Raw genomic sequence first — 7,160 nt, forward strand, 5'->3', positions numbered from 1 at the left:
GGGGGGGGGGGGGGGGGGGGGGCATTGCACACGACTCCGAAATCATCGGCGATAGGTCCTCCGGTCACTCACGCGGGACAAAAAGAGCACGTGTGAGATCGGGTGAGTCATCATAAACAATTATACGGGACAAATCATGTGATATGTTCTTAGCAACACGCACGGTGCCTAGAAGAAACTGTATGGCTTAGGTATGCCCATCACACACACTTTTATGTGGAAACGTTTGTGCAAGATGGCCTAACGCAAACACTTGTCGAGCGGAAGTCGTGTGTGATTATTCATAGATCCAACATGCCTACTTTCCAGTAATTGTGTATCGATGTAATGGAGACCTTTTGGTTTTCATACCATATTGACATTATGCACCGACTAGTTCATCAAAAAATCCAAGGGATAATTTGTTTTATACCATTAGTTGTGGCCCCCTCGTCAGGATTGCCCCTAGTTTGTGAAAACACGTGGTCTTGCCTGACTCACTTTGGCCTCTTATGCTTTTTCCCTTTGACCGTTTGACCTCACTTTGAAAACTTCATAACTAATTCATACTAAATCAAAAAAATGCAAATCAAAAAAAGTTGGTGGCAAAGAATGACAAAAGTTTTAAGAGCTTGCCAAGTTTCATTAGGGAATGGCATTTGTGGAAGTCATGGCAAAAATAAAACAATCTATTTTCGAGTGTTGGTTGTTTTTTTGCGACGACTTCCACGAATGTGATTTCCTGATGAGACTTGGCAAGCACTTAAAATATTCATCATTCCTTGCCACCAACTTTTTTTGAATTTTTTGAAATTTTTTTGATTTTACTATTCATGGTGGTATCATAAGAGCTAAAACTCGGATGGACACTTACCAACACTTTCGTCATGAATGCAAGTGACATTGACATACAGGTGATATTTTTTTCAAACATTTTGGTATCTTATTTGCATTTTTCTGATTTAGTATGAATTAGTTATATGAAGTTTTCAAAGTGACAGTCAAATGGAAAAAGCACAAGACACCAAAGTGGGTGGGGCAAGACCACGTGTTTTCAGAAACTAGGAGCAATCCTGACGAGGGGGACACAACTGAGGGTATACCAATTATCCCAAATCCAAACTTGACGGAGAATGTCGAGCAATAAATTTCAACTTCTTCCATTCATCCACACATCAAATTGTTGATTTAGGGACAAAATCAATCTAAAAAATTTAAACAAATCATACATGTAATTTATGAGATAATGTATACACGTGCATATATTACTTACAATATATGAAAATTTGAGATGAATGCGAAAATAAAGTAAATATCTTACCTTTTCTTTCTATAGTTTGTACTTTTAACACAAAAAATTGTACATAAACTACATATTCTTTTCCATATTTTAAATTTTACAGCCGTAACATTTAGTTCGCCGAAATTGACAAGGGAGCAAAGTCCTCCGGAACATGATGATTTAGAGGGTTTAGTGAGACTAAATAAAAATCGAGGAAAATATGAGCGAAACCAATGTTTCACTAGGATTTTTTTTTTGAATTTTTATATTATTTCGAATTTTGTGGAGGATAAATTGTTATAATTATAATTATATTGAAATAGTATGTTTCTGTCAAAAGGCTTAACCAATTAGCACCATTAACTGATTCTTATTTTCCTAACAGATCCATCCCCTGCCAAGACAAATATGTATCGCGTATAGTTTTGTTTGCCGGTCTCCTGTCCACTGTTCACGTTCTTCTCTATAGTATTGTTATGCACAATGGAAGACGGTGTCCGGATGAAAAATTTTGCAGGGTAAACACATAATCATGATTTGATTTAAATGTTCAATTAAACTGAAAAATGCCACTTGATCTAATCCTTTCTGTTAATTAATCATGTTTTCCCCATCGCAAAAAAAAAATTAAAAAAAATTAATCATGTTTTCCAATCACCGGGAATTGTCATACTCTGAGCTAATAGTGGCAAAAGATAACTTCTCCAAGGATATGAAAACCGGCAAGGGATCTTTTGGCAAGGTGTATAGAGGGCGGCTAACAGTGACAGACCTAGGGGCGGTGGTGGTGAAGGGGATGCGGCAGCCGACGTCGAGGTGGAATCAGTAGAACTATGTGCAGCAGATCGAGACCTCGTGTCAGCTGCGCCACAAGAACCTCTTGTTACTCATTGGTTGGTGCGACGAGAATGGAAGGTTGTTGCTTGTCTATGAGCTCGAACCCAATGATAGCATGAACGACCATCTCCATGGCAGCGGCTGCAGGGGGGACGTTGACATTGCGACAGAGGTACAATATCCTTCTCGGCATCGCAACCACCATCGAGTACCTCCACAATGGCGCCTATGACTCGGCCGTGGGGTAGATGCTACACCGGGACATCAAGCCTAGCAACGTGATGCTGGGTGAGGGCTTCGATGCCAAGCTCGGTGACTTCAGGCTCGTGTGGCAAGTCAGCTACCACGATGGCGTATGTACTCCTTGTATCACCATGATTGGGAGCATGGACTACATGGACCCCCAGTACATCGAGACCGGCACGCTGAGCCCCGCCTCTGATATATATAGCCTTGGGTTGGTTCCGTTGGAGGTGGCCACCGATGTGAGACTGATCGTCCCAAGAAGGGTAGCGCACCGAAACACCCTCATCGCCGCCATCAGGGAGTTTTATAGCAAGAAAGCCATCCTTGAGATTGTAGATGAGCGGATGAGAGGGGAGTTGAAGTAGTGGTAGTGGCAGATGGAGCGTGTCATGATAACTAGGCTGATGTGTGTCGTGCAAGAGTGTGACAAGCGCCCATCCATCAAAGATGTCATCAACTTGCTCTCCAATCATGAACAATCTCTAACATCCATTTGGTACATGAAAGATTCTTCAATGAGGACAAATGATCGATGTCGTTCCATACTAACTAGCAAGGTTGGCTTCGCAAATGCAAGGGCATCGTCATTAGCGTATTGAACAGTTCCATGACATAAATTTATGTACCCAGAGTTGCTAAAGATTTGGAACTTTAAATCGTATGGCTCTATAGCCATGTAAAGTTCTATACTTGTTATTGCCATGTCATTGTAACAATAAGTCTTTTTTCTTGAATAAAGTTCCAAGACCTACCATATGAAACTAGTTGCTGACAGTAACTGGTTGCTTGATGATGCTCACGTTAAGGTCATTATTTTCACCTACATGGATTTTGGTCTTTTGATGCACATCGTCTCTCTTGTTACCTCCTAGATGATGTGTGTTCGTCTTCGGCATCAGTATGAGCCTTACAGGGAGGCAATATTCCTTGACATTCTAAGCATGATGGTGTCCTGGACCGGCGGTACTTACCATGTAGACTCCAGGCAAGGTGGGCCGGCCATGGACCCCGTTTGTCGGTTCCGTCTTTGGTCAGTTCGGGCAACCTATGACGCATGCAAGGGGGATTTCACAAGACTGCCCATGTAAGACAAGGACACCTCTCCACCTACGTAGCCGACTAGGCCTCCTATTATCATAGGCCTGGGATACATTATATAATCCGAGGCTAGACTAGTTGATAGATCATTAGAATCCCAACACATACCAGAGATGAAACAACTCTCATTGACAAACGATCTCGTGGTAGATCAACATGTACTATATACCCCCTCAATCAATATAATCAAAGCAGGATGAGGGGTTGATACGTCCATTTTGCATCGTGCTTTTATATCAATATTTATTGCATTACGGGCTGTTATTACACATTATGTCACAATACTTATGCATACTATCACTTATTTTACAAGGTTTACATGAAGAGGGGGAATGCCGGCAGCTAGAATTCTGGGCTGGAAAAGGAGCAAATATTAGAGACCTATTCTGCACAACTTCAAAAGTCCTGAAACTTCACAGGAGTACGTTTTAGAATATGTAAAAAAATATTGGGCGAAGGAAGTACCAGAGGGGGGCCACCCACCATCCACGAGGGTGGGGGGTGCGCCCCCTGCCTCGTGGCCCCCTCGCAGGCCTTCGGTGCCCATCTTCTGGTATATGAGACCTTTTGCCCTGGAAAAAAATCATAAGAAAGCTCTCGGGACGAAACTCCACCGCCACGAGGCGGAACCTTGGCGGAACCAATCCAGGGCTCTGGCGTAGCTGTTCTGCCGGGGAAACTTCCCTCCGAGAGGGGAAATCATCACCACCGTCATCATCATCGATCCTCTCATCGGGAGGGAGTCAATCTCCATCAACATCTTCACCAGCACCATCTCATCTCAAACCCTAGTTCATCTCTTGTATCCAATCTTTGTCCCAAAACCTCAGACTGGTACCTGTGGGTTGCTAGTAGTGTTGATTACTCCTTGCAGTTGATGCTAGTTGGTTTACTTGGTGTAAGATCATATGTTCAGATCCTTTATGCATATTATTTCCCCTCTGATTATGAACATGAATATGATTTGTGAGTAGTTATGTTCGTTCCTAAGGACATGGGATAAGTCTTGCTATAATTAGTCATGTGAATTTGGTATTCATTCGATATTTTGATGAGATGTATGTTGTCTCTCCTCTAGTGGTGTCATGTGAACATCTACTACCAAACACTTCACCATTGTTTGGGCCTAGGGGAAGGCATTGGGAAGTAATAAGTAGATGATGGGTTGCTAGAGTGACAGAAGCTTAAACCCTAGTTTATGAGTTGCTTTGTAAGGGGCTGATTTGGATCCATATGTTTCATGCTATGGTTAGGTTTACCTTAATTCTTCTTCTGTAGTTGTGGATGCTTGTCCAAGGAAGGGCAGCACCCAAGCACCGGTCCACCCACATATCAAATTATCAATGTACCGAACGCGTATCATATGAGCGTGATGAAAACTAGCTTGACGATAATTCCCATGTGTCCTCGGGAGCGTTTTCCTTTATATAAGAGTTTGTCCAGGCTTGTCCTTTGCTACAAAAAGGATTGGGCCATCTTTCTGCACCTTTTTTACTTTTACTATTTTTTACCCGTTACAAATTACCTTATCAGAAAACTACCTGTTACCGATAATTTCAGTGCTTGCAGAGAATACCTTGCTGAAAATTGCTTATCATTTCCTTCTGCTCCTCGTTGGGTTCGACACTCTTACTTATCGAAAGGACTACAATAGATCCCCTATACTTGTGGGTCATCAAGACTCTTTTCTGGCGCCGTTGCCGGGGAGTGAAGCGCCTTTGGTGAGTGGAATTTGGTAAGGAAAGATTTATATAGTGTGCTGAAATTTACTGTCACTTGTTACTATGGAACATAATCCTTTGACGGGCTTGTTCGGGGTATCTTCACCCCGATCAGTAGAACAAAGAGTTGCTCATCAACCTACTGAACCTACTGAAAATGTTTACTTTGAAATTCCTTCGGGTATGATAGAGAAACTGCTAGCCATTCCTTTTGCAGGTATGCCCGAGGATGTTATCAAGAAGAAGGTCTTCCCTTTATCTTTGAAGGGAAAGGCATTGACATGGTTTAGGCTATGTGATGATATGGGATCATGGAACTACAACCGATTGAAATTGGAATTTCATCAGAAGTTTTATCCTATGCATCTTGTTCATTGTGATCGTAATTATATATATAATTTTTGGCCTCGCGAAGGAGAAAGCATCCCTCAAGCTTGGGGGAGGCTTAAGTCAATGCTATATTCATGCCCCAATCATGAGCTCTCAAGAGAAATGATTATTCAAAACTTTTATGCTCCGCTTTCTCTCAATAATCGCTCCATGCTCGATACTTCTTGTACTGGATCTTTTATGATGAATACTATTGAATTCAAATGGGATTTATTGGAAAGAATTAAACGCAACTCTGAAGATTGGGATCTCAACGAAGGTAAGGAGTCAGGTATATCACCTAAGTTTGATTGTGTTAAATGTTTTGTGGATACGGATGTTTTCCGTGATTTAGCACTCAATATGGACTTGACTCTGAGATAGTAGCTTCTCTTTGTGAATCCTTTGCTACTCATGATGATCTCCCTAAGGGGAAGTGGTTTAAATATAATCCTCCCATTGAAGTAAAATTAGTCGCACCTATTAAATTTGAAGAAAAGACTATCACTTATAATGATTCTATTGTTCCTACTGCTTATATTGAGAAACCACCTTTCCCTATCAGAATAAAGGATCATGCTAGAGCTTCAACTGTGGTTCGTAAGAGTAATACTAGAACACCTACACCCTCTGAGCAAGTTAAAGTTGAACCTAGTATTGGTATGGTTGAAGAACTATTGGCTGATAATATTGATGCGCATGTTATTTACTTCTGTGATGAAGCTGCTAGAATTGCTAGACCCGATACTAAAAATAAACATATACCTGTTGTAGGCATGCCTATTATTTCTATTAAAATAGGAGATCATTGCTTATGTGATATGGGTGCTAGTGCAAGTGCAATACCTCATTCCTTATACAAAGAAATTATGCATGATATTGCATCTGCTGAGATAGAAGAGATTGATGTTACAATTAAACTTGCCAATAGAGACACTATTTCACCGGTTGGGATTGTTACAGATGTTGAATTCTTGTGTGGGGAAGTTAAATACCCTGCTGATTTTCTTGTTCTTCGTTCCCCACAAGATGACTTTTGTCCCATTATATTTGGTAGACCCTTCTTGAATACTGTCAATTCTAGGATAGATTGCAAAAAGGATGTTGTTACTATTGGTTTGGGGGATATGTCTCATGAGTTTAATTTTTATAAATTTCATAGACAACCCCATGATAAAGAATTGCCTAGTAAAGATGAAATTATTGGTCTTGCTTCTATTGCCATGCCTCCTAGTGATCCTTTAGAACAATACTTGCTAGACCATGAAAATGATATGTTTATGAATGAGAATGAAAGAAGGGAAATAGATGAAGTATTCTTTAAACAGAGACCTATTTTGAAACACAACTTGACTGTTGAAATCCTAGGGGATCCTCCTCCACCCAAGGGTGATCCTGTGTTTGAGCTTAAACCTTTACCTAATACTCTTAAATATGCTTATCTTGATGAGAAAGAGATATATCATGTTATTATTAGGGCTAACCTTTCAGAGCATGAAGAAAAGAAATTATTAAAAACTCTGAAGAAGCATCGTGCTGCTATTGAATATACTCTTGATGATCTTAAGGGTATTAGTCCCACTCTATGCCAGCACAAAATAAAATTGGAGAAAGACGCGAAACGAGTT

The 7,160-nt window shown here is 40.8% G+C and overlaps 1 pseudogene; it reads left to right on the forward strand.

Annotated features, from left to right (window-relative positions):
* LOC125534765 overlaps nt 1-3,216 on the forward strand; it is a 4,567-nt pseudogene extending 1,351 nt beyond the window's left edge.
* The last annotated feature ends 3,944 nt before the right edge of the window (nt 3,217-7,160 follow it).

This window comes from Triticum urartu, chromosome 2, assembly GCF_003073215.2.
Source record: "Triticum urartu cultivar G1812 chromosome 2, Tu2.1, whole genome shotgun sequence".
NCBI classification, from domain to species: Eukaryota; Viridiplantae; Streptophyta; class Magnoliopsida; order Poales; family Poaceae; genus Triticum; species Triticum urartu.